General features: G+C 41.1%; 1 pseudogene across 1 annotated transcript; it reads right to left on the reverse strand.

The window, feature by feature from the left end:
• Nucleotides 1-2,745: 2,745 nt before the first annotated feature.
• On the reverse strand, nucleotides 2,746-4,819 carry LOC149970327 (FRAS1-related extracellular matrix protein 2 pseudogene; annotated as a pseudogene). Its single transcript, XR_016493131.1, has 2 exons — nucleotides 3,167-4,819; nucleotides 2,746-2,757 (listed from the first exon to the last, which is right to left on the reverse strand). The product of XR_016493131.1 is annotated as an FRAS1-related extracellular matrix protein 2 pseudogene (transcript).
• Between the last annotated feature and the right edge of the window lie 14,269 nt (nucleotides 4,820-19,088).

Consider the following 19,088-nt stretch of genomic DNA (forward strand, 5'->3'; position numbering starts at 1 on the left):
TATTACTAACAACAGCGACACCACGACATACTTAAAAACGTAGGTGCTGGACTGATAAAGTAGGAATGAAAAGAACACAAATTAGTGTGGTCATTAAGGTGGTAAAGCCTTGTTCAAGCCAGAATGGCCCACAGCCTATCTCCTGTTTCTGTAGCATGAGGAAGCTTAATGTACATGTACATCCCCATGAGAGGACGCTAGTCTATCACAGTGCCAAGCAGAGAAGTATTGGGACGCGAGCCTTCCAAATGGGCTAAATGCCTTTTATGCTCGCTTTGAGGCAAGCAACACTGAAGCATGCATGAGAGCACCAGCTGTTCCGGACAACTGTGTGGTTGCGCTTTCCGGAGCAAGACCTTGATTGCAAGCCATTCCCAGTGGGTCAGAAGTTTACATACACTCAATTAGTATTTGGTAGCATTGCCTTTAAATTGTTTAACTTGGGTCAAACGTTTCGGGTCGCCTTCCACAAGCTTCCAATAAGTTGGGTGAATTTTGTCCCATTCCTCCTGACAGAGCTGGTATAACTGAATCAGGTTTGTTGGCCTCCTTGCTTGAACACGCTTTTTCAGTTCTGCCCACACATTTTCTATAGGATTGAGGTTAGGGCTTTGTGATGGCCACTCCAATACCTTGACTTTGTTGTCCTTAAAACTTCTTATGGCTTAGATCTCGCAAACGGGATCGATATGACAACAGCCAGTGAAAGTGCAGGGCGCCAAATTTACAACAACAGCAATCTCATAATTAAAATTCCTCAAACATACAAGTATTTTACACCATTTTAAAGATAAACTTGTTGTTAATCCAGCCACAGTGTCCGATTTCAAAAAGGCTTTACGACGAAAGCACACCAAACGATTTTGGTAGGTCAGCACCTAGTCACAGAAAAACACAGCCATTTTTCCAGCCAAAGAGAGGAGTCTCAAAAAGCAGAAATAGAGATAAAATGAATCACTAACCTTTGATGATCTTCATCAGATGACACTCATATGACTTCATGTTACACAATACATGGATGTTTTGTTCGATAAAGTTCATATTTACATCCAAAAATCTCAGTTTACGTTGGCGCATTACGTTCAGTAATGTTTTGATTCCAAAACATCCGGTGATTTTGCAGAGCCACATTAATTTACAGAAATACTCATAATAAACATTGATAAAAGATACAACTGTTATGCATGGTACTTTAGATAAACTTCTCCTTAATGCAACCGCTGTGTCAGATTTCAAAAAAGCTTTACCGAAAAAGCACACCATGCAATAATCTGAGTACAGAGCCCAGACAACAAAACAAGCCATACAGATATCTGCCATGCTGTGGAGTCAACAAAGTCAGAAATAGCATTATAAATATTCACTTACCTTTGATGATGATCTTCATCAGAATGCACTCCCAGAAATCCCAGTTCCACAATAAATGTTTGATTTGTTCAATAAAGTCCATAATTTATGTCCAAATACCTCCATTTTGTTTGTGCGTTTATTACACAATCCAAACTCACGACGCGCGGCAACTAGGTCCAGACGAAAGTTCAGACGAAAAGTCATATTACAGTTTGTAGAAACATGTCAAACAAAGTATAGAATCAATCTTTAGGATGTTTTTATCATAAATCTTCAATAATTTTCCAGCCAGAGAATTCCTTTGTCTGTAGAAATGCAATGGAACAGAGCTAACTCTCACATGAACGCGTGTGATCAGCTCATGCCCCTCTGGCAGACCTCTGACCCAATCAGCTCCCATTCCCCCCTCCTTCACAGTAGAAGCATCAAACAAGGTTCTAAAGACTGTTGACATCTAGTGGAAGCCTTAAGAAGTGTATTATGACCCCATAGATACTATATATTCGATAGGCAATGACTTGAAAAATTACAAACCTCAGATTTCCCACTTCCTGGTTGGATTTTCCTCAGGTTTTTGCTTGCCATATGAGTTATGTTATACTCACAGACATCATTCAAACAGTTTTAGAAACTTCAGAGTGTTTTCTATCCAAAGCTACTAATAATATGCATATCTTAGCTTCTGGGCCTGAGTAGCAGGCAGTTTACTCTGGGGACCTTATTCATCCAAGCTACTCAATACTGCCCCCAGCCATAAGAAGTTTAGCCATTTTGCCACAACTTTGGAAGTATGCTTGGGGTCATTCTGCATTTGGAAGACCCATAATCTGTCTGTAAACTACTGTTGGAAAAATGTATTGTGTCATGCACAATGTAGATGTCCTAACCGACTTGCCAAAACTATAGTTTGTTAACAAGAAATTTGTGGAGTGGTTGAAAAATGAGTTTTAATGACTCCAACCTAACTGTATGTAAACTTCCGACTTCAACTGTATCCTCCCTATTGATATTTTATTGTTACTTAAAAAAAAAAAAAATATTTATTATTTTTTCAATTTTATTGTTACTTAAAAAAAATATATGATTTCTTATTTTTTAAATTTTTTCCAATTTAGTAAATATTTTCTTATCTCTATTTTCACAAAACTGCATGGTTGGTTAAGGACTTGTAAGTAAGCTTTGTTGTTGTATTCGGCGGATGTGACATATTACATTTGATTTGATTTGATTTGATTTTTTCATTAGCACTCGGCCAAACCTTCCAACCTGAAGGAGGCTCTAACCACAAGGCCACTGAGTTGTTCATGAAAGACAGGAGGCTTATGCAGTGTAATGGTTTTCTTGTGTCGAAGGAGAGGCGGACCAAAATGCAGCGCAGTAGTTGTCCATGGTTTTTTAATTAGAAAACTGAACATGAACACATGACCAAAACAACAAAGTGAAAACCCGAAACCAGTCCTGTGTGGCACAAACACTGACACAGGAACAATCACCCACAAAACCCAACACCAAACAGGCTACCTAAATATGGTTCCCAATCAGAGACCATGACTAACACCTGCCTCTGATTGAGAACCATATCAGGCCCAAACACAGAAGCAGACAAACTAGACACACAACATAGAATGCCCACTCAGATCACACCCTGACCAAACAAAACATAGAAACATACAAAGCAAACTATGGTCAGGGTGTGTGACATGCAGGCTATTCTGTTCTTTTAATTTTCTCAATAAGCTAACATTACATGGTATCAATAGCAATGAATGCTGAATTATTTGATACAATTAAACATTTTCATAAATAAGATATATACCTGGTTCTTGCCATCTGTCATTCTGAAGACGATGTTGTCACTGTACGTGTCGCTGCCATCATGTTGATAGATGACCACACCCGTATTCAGGTCGGCAGCCGTGAAGTACTTCCTGCGCAACCCCAGGACTGTGAGGTCGCCGTGGCGGAGCCCGTCAACGACGGTTACCGTAACGCTGTCCAGGTCGTCCTCGTCACTAATCTCCAGGTTGTGGGTAGAGAAAAGGGGGCGGGACTGACCTTCGTAAAGCAGCTGACCCGTGTTCAGCGTCACGACCGGCGCCAGAGAGTTAATCGGCTTCACCACAATCATGAACGCAAAGGGGTCCGAGACAGCCACGTCCGGATCCACCACCTCAAACTCTATCTGAAAGATCCTCTCCATGTCTGAGTCCAGGGAGGGGGGCTTGTAGGCTATTTTCAGGTCCCGTAGGTCACTCTGGTAAAACGAGGTGATGGGTAGGTTCCTGTCATCCGTGCTAACGATGTAACCATCCTCATAAGAGAGGGGGGAGGTGATGTTGAAGATAAGTTCATCAGGGTTCGACTCAAGGTCCTCCGCAGCCAGCATGTCAGTGGTCAGAGCTGTCATCACAAACTGACTCACCTCCATCATCAGCATTGCCATGAAGCTGGGTTTAGGAGGAGTGTTCGCCTCTCCCTCCTTGATATGGATCATCAGTTGGAAATACTCGTCTTTTACTTTGTTTCCCTCTTTATCACATAGTTCAACAACCATGGGCACATAGTCTCTGTTGGGGGATTTGTGAACAAGCGTGTGCTTGTAACGGATGTCAGATTGAATGAATTCGTCACAGTCCATAATTTTAGTGAGTCCATCATCTACAAGTCTTCCGTACTTGGGGAGAGCGCTACCACTCGCTAAAGAATTTACCTTGCATTTTTGAGAGTTTCTGTCATAAGTGAATTCCAAAATATTTTTATCAATGGCATTACTAACGCCGTTCAATTTAGCAACGGTCAGAGGCATGTTTTTGGTGAGAACCTCCAGTTGCGTAAAAACCACTTCTACCTCCGTCATGAATGGGATGATAACGGTTTCGGTTTGAGTATCATACCTGAGCTGTAGCTTCACTCTGTCCTTAGCCAGGCTCCTCGAGCCGAAGTGGGAGTAGGTGACGTCGTTGGGACCGAAATCACACGGAAACTTTTTGGGAGACAGTTGCCCGGGTCTCTGGGAAAGCGGCTGGTTATCCAGAACGGTGATACTGCACCGGTCCCCCGGTTGCGTTTGAATCACCAAATCATTGACAGGATCAATGAAAACGGATCTCCCGAAAGGCACGCGTATTCCGTTATTTGCCACCAGTATCGCATCCTCAGACAGTTCTGACCTCAACGGGAAAGATAATCCGTAGCTATCTGTGAGCTGTGCCACGCCGCTACCCGACAGCGACGCGGCAAGGAGGATCAATCTATAAAATAGTAGCATAGTGGGAGTCAGTGGATATAATCCAACACAAACGCTTTTAAACGGTATGTTTTGGAGAAGTGTCCGGTCCTTTGTTGTTATCCTATCCTACAGTTCAAATCCGTTACAGAAGAGGGGGAGACAGAAAAATGAATGAGAGACTGAGTGAAATTCCATACATGCGTCAATGTGACAGAGCGGCATTCTCAATGAGACATTTGCGCGCACAGTTTTAACTTCAAGCACTTGGGGACCAGTGTGAGAGAGCTCCCGCCCACATCCACAGGCTATTGGATGATTGTGAGGAAGGAATGCGCGAGGGAGACTGTGAATATGGTTGTTGCTATGTGGGATCCTTGGGACGTCCATACCCTAAAACCTTAAAATCTTAACCCCTATTCTTACCCTAAACTTAACACTAATCATAACCCTTACCTAACCCTCAACTTAACCTTAACACTTACCTTATTAACCATTTTTAATTTCAACTTCACTGCGGTAAGGACTTCCCAAGAAGCCTGGATAGAAAATACCCTGTGGATAGACAGAGATGACACCCAGAAGAGAGGGGGACACTAGAAAAATACTGTGAATTAAGGAAATAAGTGGTATGCAAATAGGCCTACATGGGTTTTCAAAAATGTCCCATTTCAATAGCCTATGACATTTCAATGTTCTAACATGGTTGGGGTTGTTGATGACTGTAGGCCTACATAGCCTACAGATTGTTATAAATGAACCAAAACCCCGGGAAGAGTAGCTGCTGTCTTGGCAGGAACTAATGGGGATCCATAATAAACCCCGTTCAGCAATAGGCTTGGAAGGGCACTCAACATGCTCGGCACTGACACAGATGACTGATGATTGGCTGAAAGAAATTGATAATAAGAACCTTTCTGGGAGACGTTTGTTCATTGCAGCTTTTGAAAACATTGATCGAAAATCTATTTACTGAAAAAAAAAACGTTAAGTGTTATGGATTTACATCCTCTGCCTTATCATAGATTGAGAGTTACCTAGCTAATAGAACACAGAGGGTTTTCTTTAATGAAAGCCTCTCTAATGCAAGTTCAGTTGAGTGTGGTGTACCGCAGGGCAGCCGGCTAGGGCCATTACTGTTTTTTATTTTTACGAATGACCTTCCACTGACCTTGACTAAAGCCTGCGTGTCTATGTACGCTGACGACTCAACCGTATACAGGTCGGCTGCAACAGTAAAATAAATAACTGACGCCCTTAACATATAGCTTCGGTCAGCTTTAGAATCGGTAACTTACAACAGGCATATCTCAAGAACTAAAAGTGTAATTATTTTGGACACTCACTAAACCCTTAACCTCATTTAAATCAAATCAAATCAAATGTTAGCAGATGTTAATGCGAGTGTAGCGAAATGCTTGTGCTTACTAGTTCCGACCGTGCAGTAATATCTAACATGTAATCTAAAAATTTCACAACAACTATCTTATACACACAAGTGTAAAGGAATGAATAAGCTAAAGTACAAATAAATATATGGATGAGCATAGGCAGGATGCAGTAGATGGTATAGAGTACCGTATATACATTTGAGATGAGTAATGTAGGGTATGTAAACATTATATAAAGTGACTAGTGATACACGTATTAAAGTAATTCAAGTATGTGAGCAGCAATTACTCAATGTTAGTGATGGCTGTTTAACAGTCTGATGGCCTTGAGATAGAAGCTGTTTTTCAGTCTCTCGGTCCCAGCTTTGATGCACCTGTACTGACCTCGCCTTCTGGATGATAGCGGGGTGAACAGGCAGTGGCTCGGGTGGTTGTTGTCCTTGATGATCTTTATGGCCTTCCTGTGACATCGGGTGGTGTAGGTGTCCTGGATGGCAGGTAGTTTGCCCCCGGTGATGCGTTGTGCAGACCTCACTACCCTCTGGAGAGCCTTACGGTTGTGGGCGGAGCAGTAGCCCTACCAGGCGGTGATACAGCCCGACAGGATGCTCTCGATTGTGCATCTGTGAAAGTTTGTGAGTGTTTTTGGTAACAAGCCAAATTTCTTCAGCATCCAGATGTTGAAGAGGCACTATTGCGCCTTCTTCAACATGTTGTCTGTGTGGGTGGACCATTTCAGTTTGCCCGTGATGTGTACACAGAGGAACTTAAAACTTTCCACCTCCTCCATTACTGTCCCATCGATGTGGATAGGGGGGTGCTCCCTCTGCTGTTTCCTAAAGTGTACGATCCTCTCCTTTGTTTTGTTGAGGTTGAGTGTGAGGTTTTTTCCTGACACCACACTCCGAGGGCCCTCACCTCCTTCCTGTGGGCCGTCTCATCGTAGTTGGTAATCAAGCCTACCACTGTAGTGTTGTCTGCAAACTTAATGATTGAGTTGGAGGCGTGCATGGCCACGCAGTCATGGGTGAACAGGGAGTACAGTTGAGGACTGAGAACGTGCCCTTATGAGGCCCCAGTGTTGAGGATCAGCGGGTGGAGATGTTGTTCCTACCCTCACCACCTAGGGGTGGCCCGTCAGAAAGTCAAGGACCGAGTTGCACAGGGCGGAGTCCAGACCCAGGTCTCGAGCTTAATGACGAGTTTGAAGTTTACTATGGTGTTAGATCTATTATTGAATAATGTGGCGATTGAGCAAGTCGAGGAGACTTAACTTATTGGTGTAACACTAGATAGCAAGCTGTCATGGTCATGATATTTTTTTATTTTACCTATATTTAATTAACCAGGTAGCCAAGTTGAGAACACGTTCTCATTTACAACTGCGACCTGGCCAAGATAAAGCAAAGCAGTGTGACACAAACAACAACACAGAGTTACACATGGAATAAACAAACATACAGTCCATAGCACAATAGAAAAACAACAACACAGAGTTACACGTGGAAGTATATATACAGTGAGTGCAAATGAGGTAGGATAAGGGAGGTAAGGCAATGAGTAGGCCATGGTGGCTAAATAATTTCAATACAGCTATTAAACACCGGAGTGATAGATGTGCAGAAGATGAATGTGCAAGTAGAGATACTGGGGTGCAAAGGAGCAAAATAAATCAAATAAATAACAGTATGGGGATGAGGTAGTTGGATGGGCTATTTACAGATGGACTATGTACAGGTGCAGTGATCTGTGAGCTGCTCTGAGAGCTGGTGCTTAAAGTTATATATATATACATATATATATATATATATATATATATATATATATATATATATATATATATATATATATATATATATATATATATATATATATATATATATACATATATATATACTCAATGGTTGCTAAAATGGGAAGAGGTCTGTCCATGATAAGGAGTTGCTCTAAATGAACCAGGCAGGTCCTACAGGCCCTAGTTTAGTCTCACCTGGACTACTGCCCAGAGGTATGCATATCAATCTCTCCTGGCTCAAAGTGGAGGAGGGATTGACTGCATCACTATTGGTCTTTGTGTGAGGTGTTGATGGGTGAAATGTACCCAACTGTCTGTTCAAGCAGTTGGCACACAGATTGGACACCTCACCGGTACAACACAAGAGACAGACAGCCAGAGGTCTCTTCACAGTCCCAAGGTCCAGAACTGAGGCTGGGAAACGCACAGTGTTAAATAGAGCCATGACTTAATGGAACTCTCTGCCACCCCAGGTACTGTAACTCACGATAGCAATAAAAAACAGATTCAAAAACCAGATTAAAGAACACCTTACAGCACGACAGGGACTGTGAAGAGACACAAACATTTTATATATTCTGTATTGTATTCTGTATTGCTATGTGTTGTAATATGTATTGTATTATGTATTGAATTATATATTGTATAATGTATTGCATAATATATTGTATTTTGTATTGTATTATGTATTGTATTATATACTGTATTTGATATTGTACTATGCATAGTATTATGTATTGTATTATGTATTGTATTATGTACTGTATTATGTATTGTATTATGTATTGTATTATGTATTGTATTATGTACTGTATTATGTATTGTATTATGTATTGTATTATGTATTGTATTATGTACTGTATTTGATATTGTACTATGCATAGTATTATGTATTGTATTATGTATTGTATTATGTATTGTATTATGTATTGTATTATGTATTGTATTTGATATTGTACTATGCATAGTATTATGTATTGTATTATATACTGTATTTGATATTGTACTATGCATTGTATTATGTATTGTATTATGTATTGTATTATGTATTGTATTATGTATTGTATTATGTATTGTATTATGTATTGTATTATATACTGTATTTGATATTGTACTATGCATAGTATTATGTATTGTATTATGTATTGTATTATGTACTGTATTATGTATTGTATTATGTATTGTATTATGTATTGTATTATGTACTGTATTATGTATTGTATTATGTATTGTATTATGTATTGTATTATGTATTGTATTATGTATTGTATTATGTATTGTATTATGTACTGTATTATGTATTGTATTATGTATTGTATTATGTATTGTATTATGTATTGTATTATGTATTGTATTATGTACTGTATTATGTATTGTATTATGTATTGTATTATGTATTGTATTATGTATTGTATTATGTAATGTAATATGTATTGCTATTTGTTGAATTATGTATTGTATTATATACTGTATTTGATATTGTACTATGCATAGTATTACATATTGTATTATGTATTGTATTGTGCATTGTATTATGTGGTGTAGTTTGTATTCTATTGTGTATTGTAATATATATTGTCTTATGTATTGTATTATGTATTGCATTATGTATTGCTATGTGTTGAATTATGTATTGTGTATTTCATTTTGTATTGTATTATGTATTGTATTGTGCATTGTATTATGTGGTGTAGTTTGTATTCTATTATGTATTGTATTATGTGTATTATATTATGTATTGTATTATATATTGTGTCATGTATTGTATTATATATTGTGTTATGTGTATTCTATTATGTATAGTATTATATATTGTGTCATGTGTATTATATTATGTATTGTATTATATCTTGTAGTATGTATTGTATTATATATTGTATTATGTATTGTATAATGTATTGTATTATGTATTGTATTATGTATTGTATTATGTATTGTATAATATATTGTATAATGTATTGTATTACGTATTGAATTTTGTATTGTATTATATATTGTATAATGTATTGTATAATGTATTGTATTATGTATTGCATTAGGAATATTATGTATTTTATTTGTTGTCGGGTTGTTTCCTGTTTGGACCCAAGGAAGAGTAGCCGTTGCCTTGGCAGCAGCTAATTGGGGATCCTAATAGAAATACTAATTAGGCTGGTTCTGACAGTCCATTTATGCGGATAATGTGTAGACCTAGACGAGTTTCGGGTCAATTCTATGAAAACCAGTCGATTCATTTTGTACCAGAGGATAAAAGGAAACCTTCACCCAAGGCATATACGGTAGACCTGCGCCTAGGCTATACACTTTTCATCTCCAATTATTCTGGTTGTAGTTAGTTTCATTGAGTGAAGTATGGATTAAGAGGTGGTATGGAGCTCCCTCTAGTGTTGTGTACACCAGCAGGGATGTGACTGATGAGACTGGTTGTGACTGTGTGAATGTAAAGAAGACGAAAACTTCCAGAATCTTCCAGGTAAAATAAAGGTAATTTTAATAATGAGATTGAGGGCTCTGTTTCACAGTTAGTAGATAGTGGGTTTCGACAAGGTGTCTTGCCCATAAACCCTTTGAATGGCACACATACACAATCCAAGTCTCAATGCTTTAAAATACTTCTTTAACCCGTCTCCTCCCCTTCATCTACACTGATTTGAAGTGGATTCAACAAGTGACATCAATAAGGGATCATAGCTTCACCTGGATTCACCTTAGTCTATGTCATGGAAAGAGCAGGTGTTCTTTTAATGTTTTGGAACACTCAGTCTATGTTATATTACTGAGATTTTCCATGAAGTTATATTTCTGTGTCTGGGAAGCTGCCTCATAAAGTCTTAAGCTGAGATTCTTGACGGACACACAGCCGGACAGACAGAGGACGTTCAGTTCAGTGGTCAGCGTCCAAAGTAATGTCTATCTGATTAGAGAGACGACGAACAGTTCAGTGGTCAGGCTCCAAAGTAATGTCTATCTGATTAGAGGGACCTCCAGTTCTGCCCTGTTATTTTCAGGGGACACGACAGCAGCACTGACTTCTCCCTGTTATTGGTGCTCATAGCTTTCACACGCCATAGTACACTTGTGTGTGTTTTTGTTTGCATAACAGTCAGCAGGTTGATTGACAACCTCTTTGCTGGGAAATGTTTTATTTTACATATTTTATTCTCTTTTTGTATTAATGTTTCATTTTCTGGTGTATTTCCAATGTGTCATTTTGTAGTGTAATTGTAAGATGCTCCCTTAACACGGCTCCCTGTTAAAATAAATTATACATGATGATGATTTCTCTGTCCAAATGCGTGTAGTATAACGAAAACGTGTTTGACCTTCAGTGATAGGAAGGCGGTGAGACTGGGGAAAGGACAGAGAGAGAGAAAGCGAGAGAGAGAGAGAGAGAGAGAGAGAGAGAGAGAGAGAGAGAGAGAGAGAGAGAGAGAGAGAGTGAGACAGAGAGAGAGAGAGAGAGTGAGACAGAGAGAGAGAGAGACAGCGAGAGAGAGAGAGAGAGAGAGAGAGAGAGAGAGAGAAAGAAAGAAACAGAGACAGAGACAGAGAGAGACAGAGAGAGACAGAGAGAGAGAGAGAGAGAGAGGGAGACAGAGACAGAGACAGAGACAGAGAGAGACAGAGAGAGAGAGAGAGAGAGAGATAAAGAAAGAGAGAGAAAGAAACAGAGAGAAAGAAAGAGAGAGAGAGAGAGAGAGAGAGAGAGAGAGAGAGGGAGAGAGAGAGAGAGAGAGAGAGAGAGAGGGAGACAGAGACAGAGACAGAGAGAGACAGAGAGAGAGAGAGAGAGAGAGAGAGAGAGAGAGAGAGAGAGAGAAAGAAAGAGAGAGAAAGAAACAGAGAGAAAGAAAGAGAGAGAGAGAGAGAGAGAGAGAGAGAGAGAGAGAGAGAGAGAGAGAGAGAGGGAGAGAGGGAGACAGAGACAGAGACAGAGAGAGACAGAGAGAGAGAGAGAGAGAGAGAGAGAGAGAGAGAGAGAGAAAGAAAGAGAGAGAAAGAAACAGAGAGAAAGAAAGAGAGAGAGAGAGAGAGAGAGAGAGAGAGAGAGAGAGAGAGAGAGAGAGAGAGAGGAGAGAGAGAGAGAGAGAGAGAGAGAGAGAGAGAGAGAGAGAGAGAGAGCAGAGGAAGAACAAAGGAGGGCTGAAGCCTCTCAGAGAAATACAGAATAAGATACCAGGGTACATTTTCCCAGTCTCTGTCTCTAATAATCTCTCTGTCTATTTCCCACCAAACCCTCAACCTCTATAGAATATTGACTAGAACCCCAACATGTGATCATGTTACTCCAGTGCTAGCCTCTCTACACTGGCTTCCTGTTAAGGCTAAGGATGAGGATTTATTTTCAAGGTTTTACTGCTAACCTACTAAGCGTTACATGGTCTTGCTTCCCACCTATCTCTCCCATTTGGTCCTGCCAAACAGCTGGAGAGAGGGCTTTCTCCTATAGAGCTCCATTTTTATGGAATGGTCTGCCTATCCATGTGAGAGACGGTCTCGACTCAGACTCGGTCTCGCAGACTCGATCCTGACCTTTAAGTCTTTAATGAAGACTCATCTCTTCAGTAGGTCCTATGATTGAGTATAGTCTAGCCCAGGGGTGCGAAGGTGAACGGAAAGGTACTTAAATTAACCGCCCTTGCTGTTTCTGCCTGGCCGGCTCCCCTCTCTCCACTGGGATTCTCTTCCTCTGACCCTATTACAAGGGGTCACAGGCCATCTAGTGCTCCTCCATGCCGTCCCTAGGAGGGGATGAGTCACCTGAGTGGGTTAAGTCACTAACGTGATCTTCCTGTCCGGGTTGGCCAATACAATACATATTTCATGAGGCCTACTTTGAGGGCCTAGTTTTACCGTAATACAGTGGCCTGAAACTCGTACTTTATAGGCCACATCAGGCGTGTACATAGGAAATTAAGTGTCATTTGGGACAAAAACTCCCTCATTAATTCTCTTTTTGGCCAAGCCAAACAAGCCAACATTTCAGGTTAAAATTAGGTCTAGGTTTAACGTAACATTAAGGCCTAGGCAGGATGTGAATTACGGGGGAGCCAGGGGAGGCTCAGCTCCCTTGAATGAGAAGTCAGCTCTCCCCCGAATGAGACAGCTCTCCCCTGAATGACACGTTAGCTCTCCCCTGAATGACACGTTAGCTCTCCCCTGAATGACACGCTAGCTCTCCCCTGAATGAGAAGTCAGCTCTCCCCCGAATGAGACAGCTCTCCCGTGAATGACACGTTAGCTCTCCCCTGAATGACACGTTAGCTCTCCCCTGAATGACACGCTAGCTCTCCCCTGAATGAGAAGTCAGCTCTCCCCCGAATGAGACAGCTCTCCCGTGAATGACACGTTAGCTCTCCCCTGAATGACACGTTAGCTCTCCCCTGAATGACACGTTAGCTCTTCCCTGAATGACAAGTCAAACTTTGATGGGGTCTCTAAATAATGCCCATTTAACCATTCTACTAGTTGTTTAGAATATAGTGGTAAATATGTTTTACACCTCCCAACTCTCTGCTATGGTTTAAACCAACACCTCTCTGTTATGGTTTAAACCAACACCCTCCACCTCTCTGCTATGGTTTAAACCAACACCTCTCTGCTATGGTTTAAACCAACACCTCTCTGTTATGGTTTAAACCAACACCCTCCACCTCTCTGCTATGGTTTAAACCAACACCTCTCTGTTATGGTATAAACCAACACCTCTCTGTTATGGTTTAAACCAACACCTCCAACTCTCTGTTATGGTTTAAACCAACACCTCCAACTTTCTGTTATGGTTTAAACCAACACCCTCCACCTCTCTGCTGTGGTTGAAACCAACACCCCCCCATCTCTCTGTTATGGTTTAAACCAACACCCCCCTACCTCTCTGCTATGGTTTAAACCAACACCCCCCCATCTCTCTGTTATGGTTTAAACCAACACCCACTAACTAATTCAAGTGTATTTCTCCACACACACTACATTCAGAGAGTGCACTGTTATGAACTTGAAAAGCAATTAAGAAACCAATCAGGCACATTTGGGCAGTCTTGATACAACATTTTGAACATAAATGTAATGGTTCATTGGATCAGTCTAAAACTTTGCACATATACTGCTCCCATCTAGTGGCCAAAATCTAAATTGCACCTGGGCTGGAATATTACATTATGGCCTTTCTCTTTGCATTTCAAAGAAGAAGAAAGATGCATGTTTTTTTCTTTGCCTTATCTTTTACCAGATCTAATGTGTTATATTCTCCACAAACCTCAACGTGTTTCCTTTCAAATGGTACCAAGGATATGCATATCCTTGCTTCAGGTCCTGAGCTACAGGCAGTTAGATTTGGATTCAGTCATGTTAGGTGAACATTTAGAAAAAGGCTCCGATCCTTTTAATGGAAAGCATTAGTGAGTATTTGTGTTTGAATTGGTTTTGAATCGTGGACCTTGACCATACATATGAGAAATACCTTTAGTGGGATGTGGAGAGAAATATCCCATTCTGCCTTACTGATACTAGGCTGTGTGTGTGCATCTGTTCATTCAGGATTTCCTCATCAGGGACGTGGTTAATGTCTCAGTGAGAGCCAGGGTTGGTTTATGATGTCCTACAGATCTACCAGCGGCAGAATGGCGAGCCACCACCTGCACATGTACCAGGTGCACATGTACCAGGGGTGGCAGGTAGTGGTTAGAGCGTTGGGCCAGTAACTGAAAGGTTGCTGGATCAAATCCCCAAGCTGACCAATAAAATAAATCTACCCCTGAACAAGGCAGTTACCCCACTGTTTGCCAGTAGACTGTCATTGTAAATAAGAATTGGTTCTTAACTGACTTGCCAAACTAAAAACAATAATAATTATTATTCATTTAGACAGAGAAGTGTTGCGGTCTGGGAACAGACTGTGTAAGCCAGCGGTCCCATTTTGCCCATTAATGACTAGACAACGGATATTCACATTTGCACAGGTGGTATAGGGTTAACGTCTTGGCTGATACAGCAGAGCCTGGAGATGATGCCTGGGAGTTCCAGCATGCTGTCTACACAGTTTGTGATGTGGCAGCATGGTGCCCTTGGTGCAGGAAACCGAGTTGTCATCCCAAGTTGCTTTGCTTGGAGAATCAGGGACACGGATCCCCGTTCACAGTACACTGGGTACCTCCTGGGCTTGTTCTCACACCACGTGGCATGATGTTATACCCAAAACGCATCGCGCTGACAGAAACAAACATCTTTCTGGTAAGAAGAGGGGCGGGGCGTATGCCTCATGGCCAACGTGACATGGTGTGATGAAAGAAACATACAGGAACTCAAATCCTTCTGTTCACCTGATTTAGAATTCCTCACAATCAAATGTAGACCGCATTATCTACCAAGAGAATTCTCTTCGATTATAATCACAGCCGTATATATCCCCCCCCAAGCAGACACATCGATGGCTCTGAACGAACTTTATTTAACTCTCTGCAAACTGGAAATGATTTATCCGGAGGCTGCATTCATTGTAGCTGGGGATTTTAACAAGGCTAATCTGAAAACAAGACTCCCTAAATTTTATCAGCATATCGATTGCGCAACCAGGGGTGGAAAGACCTTGGATCATTGTTACTCTAACTTCCGCGACGCATATAAGGCCCTGCCCCGCCCCCCTTTCGGAAAAGCTGACCACGACTCCATTTTGTTGATCCCTGCCTACAGACAGAAACTAAAACAAGAGGCTCCCACGCTGAGGTCTGATGGGGTCTCTAAATAATGCCCATTTAACCATTCTACTAGTTGTTTAGAATATAGTGGTAAATATGTTTTACACCTCCCAACTCTCTGCTATGGTTTAAACCAACACCTCTCTGTTATGGTTTAAACCAACACCCTCCACCTCTCTGCTATGGTTTAAACCAACACCTCTCTGTTATGGTTTAAACCAACAACCACGCCTCCGAGTGACTCTTCCTTATAGAGCGAGTCTCTGCTTTAGTTTTTGCTTGTAAGCAGGAATTAGTAGGATAGAGTTATGGTCATATTTGCCAAATGGAGGGCAAGGGAGAGCTTTGTATGCGTCTCTGTCTATGGAGTAAAGGTGGTCTAGAGTTTGTTTTCCTCTGGTTGCACATTTAACATGTTGATAGAAATTAGGTAAAACAGATTGAAGTTTCCCTGCATTAAAGTCCCCGACCACTAGGAGCGACACCTCTGGATGAGCCTTTTCTTGTTTGCGTATGGCCCTATACAGTTATTTTAGTGCTGTCTTCGTGCCAGCATCGGACTGTGGTGGTAAATAGGCAGCTATGAAAACTCTCTTGGGAAATAGTGTGGTCTACAGTGTATCATGAGATACTCTACCTCAGGCGAGACTTCATTAATATTAGATTCCGTGCACCAGCTGTTATTTACAAATAGTTACAGACCGAAGGGTTGTTGTAGACTCTTTCCATGTGATGATGGTGGGCCTTTAATGAAGTAATTTCAAAAGTAAGGCCATGTTCACAGAGGAAAGTTAACCTTTGAAAATGGTCTGGTAACCCCTGCACAGCATTATATCAATGCTAATTTCATCCCATTCCTTCACTATGCCATTCAACCATAGAGCTTGAGCTGTATGTTTTCCTGTCATCAGTCTTTGTGAAAACTATCGCATAATTTTTAGGGGTTTGGACCGGAAGGTCTCCCCCTAATTGCTTGACAGCGGATGCTTCAGAGAGGTCTTTAGAGGTCAAGCAGAAGGGGTCTTGGTCCATCAGGGTCTTTTACAGTCAATCTTGAGATGTGTTCCAACAGATATGTCAGAAGAAAAAAATAATATGTTATTATGGAGGGGCAAAGAATTCTGTTGTGCAAAAAAACGAAAGGACACCGCTTCTTTCAAATTCTGTCATTGTAATGTACTTGGTGTAAAACAGTTTGTCTGTATGTGGGTCGTAACCTGGGTTTCTCACAGGGTTTCTGAGCTGGAGGAGGTTTCTGGAGCTCCTGGGTGGTCTCGAGGTTCACCCAATGCTAGGGGGGAGGGAAAGGAGGAGGAATGTGGAGGTTTAGCGTACCAATACCCTGAAATGATAAAAAGACAACTATTCATTGACTGCATAGGAATCATCTCCTACAGGCTTTGTTATAACTCATTCTGAGATCTGATGCAAGTCTACCTGATATTCCTGCCTTCAGCTTTCAATAAATGACTATGACTCTCAAAAACATACATGCTTATGTCAATATCCTGACTGGTTTTAGATCGTAAATACCATGTACACACCTTAGTTATTTATCAAGACAGCCATATGATTTTGAAAAGCATAAAGCCAACCCGGATTCTCCATTCACAAACATCACAGCTTTTATTAAACTAGCTAGCTACTGTACCTTGGGCAACAACTTGATAACGTTACCTGTCAAGCGGAAAATAGACCATCTCTGCATCTGGCTTCCCTTTTAGGAACATAACTTCTCTCCAGTGATTCAAAATGTTACCTATATTTCATCTCTTTTTTTTTTTCTTCCAGAAAGCCTTATCATCCAGGGTGTATCACGTCCAGCCGTGATTGGGAGTCCCATAGGGCGGCGCACAATTGGCCCAGCGTCGTCCGTCTATGGCCGACACTGTACATAAAAATGTGTTCTTTAACTGACTTGCCTAGTTAAATAAAAAAATATATAAAAAATGTCTTATTTTTTGGGCATCTGTATCCACAACCAGTGGGGCGGGATGCTTGCTTAAGAAATCCGCCAATGTTGATTGGGCTCGGAAGAAAATGACCACGCCTCCGAGTGACTCTGCTCACAGGAAACCGGCTTTTCTTGACCAATAGGAAAACAGAAATTCTGAAGGCACTTTTGTAAGGGCCCAAAGCATTCAAATAAATAAATGGTGAAACACTATCATCATAATGGGGTGGGGGGAATCCCTAACAAATACAAATAACACTGTTACTACAGATATATTATGTACTTTTTATGACATTATCATGCAAACATTCTACACAATTCTCCGTTTAATTAGTGCTGAGGTCACAGAGAAAAACAACCAGTCCACCCGTCATCTCCAAACTGTCCAAGAGATGGAGACAAATACTCCCTATGTGTCCATGCCTTTCTCTAATACTTCTCATTCAGACAATTGGGATCAATTGTACTACATTTGTTAATCTAAAAATGCTCCTTGGTCACCTAGTGACCACCCTCGATTAGAATCCAACCCTGCTGTTTTTAGTCTGTCTCTGTGCTAGTGTCTAACCTCAGTTCGATTCCGACCCTGCTATTCTTAGTCTGTCTCTGTGCTAGCAACCACTCTAGGTTAGATTCCAACCCTGCTATTCTTAGTCTGTGCTATTGTGTGAGTTCTAAAATGTGTGTAGTGTTCTAGACTCTTTCCCTACATGATACAGGTGTTGGGGTTGATCTAGTCTCTTTCCCTATATGATACAGGTGTTGGGTTGTTCTAGACTCTTTCCCTATATGATACAGGTGTTGGGGTTGTTCTAGTCTCTTTCCCTACATGATACAGGTGTTGGGTTGTTCTAGTCTCTTTCCCTATATGATACAGGTGTTGGGTTGTTCTAGTCTCTTTCCCTATATGATACAGGTGTTGGGGTTGTTCTAGTCTCTTTCCCTATATGATACAGGTGTTGGGGTTGTTCTAGTCTCTTTCCCTATATGATACAGGTGTTGGGTTGTTCTAGTCTCTTTCCCTACATGATACAGGTGTTGGGTTGATCTAGTCTCTTTCCCTATATGATACAGGTGTTGGGTTGTTCTAGTCTCTTTCCCTACATTATACAGGTGTTGGGTTGATCTAATCTCTTTCCCTATATGATACAGGTGTTGGGGTTGTTCTAGTCTCTTTCCCTACATGATACAGGTGTTGGGTTGTTCTAGTCTCTTTCCCTACATGATACAGGTGTTGGGTTGATCTAGTCTCTTTCCCTACATGATACAGGTGTTGGGTTGTTCTAGTCTCTTTCCCTACATGATACAGGTGTTGGGTTGTTCTAGTCTCTTTCCCTCCATGATACAGGTGTTGGGGTTGTTCTAGTCTCTTTCCCTATATGATACAGGTGTTGGGGTTGTTCTAGTCTCTTTCCCTACATGATACAGGTGTTGGGTTGTTCTAGTCTCTTTCCCTACATGATACAGGTGTTGGGGTTGTTCTAGTCTCTTTCCCTACATGATACAGGTGTTGGGTTGTTCTAGTCTCTTTCCCTACATGATACAGGTGTTGGGTTGTTCTAGTCTCTTTCCCTACATTATACAGGTGTTGGGTTGTTCTAGTCTCTTTCCCTACATGATACAGGTGTTGGGGTTGTTCTAGTCTCTTTCCCTATATGATACAGGTGTTGGGTTGTTC

The sequence above is a fragment of the Oncorhynchus mykiss genome, chromosome 29 (assembly GCF_057628025.1).
Source record: "Oncorhynchus mykiss isolate SJ-2025 chromosome 29, ASM5762802v1, whole genome shotgun sequence".
NCBI classification, from domain to species: Eukaryota; Metazoa; Chordata; class Actinopteri; order Salmoniformes; family Salmonidae; genus Oncorhynchus; species Oncorhynchus mykiss.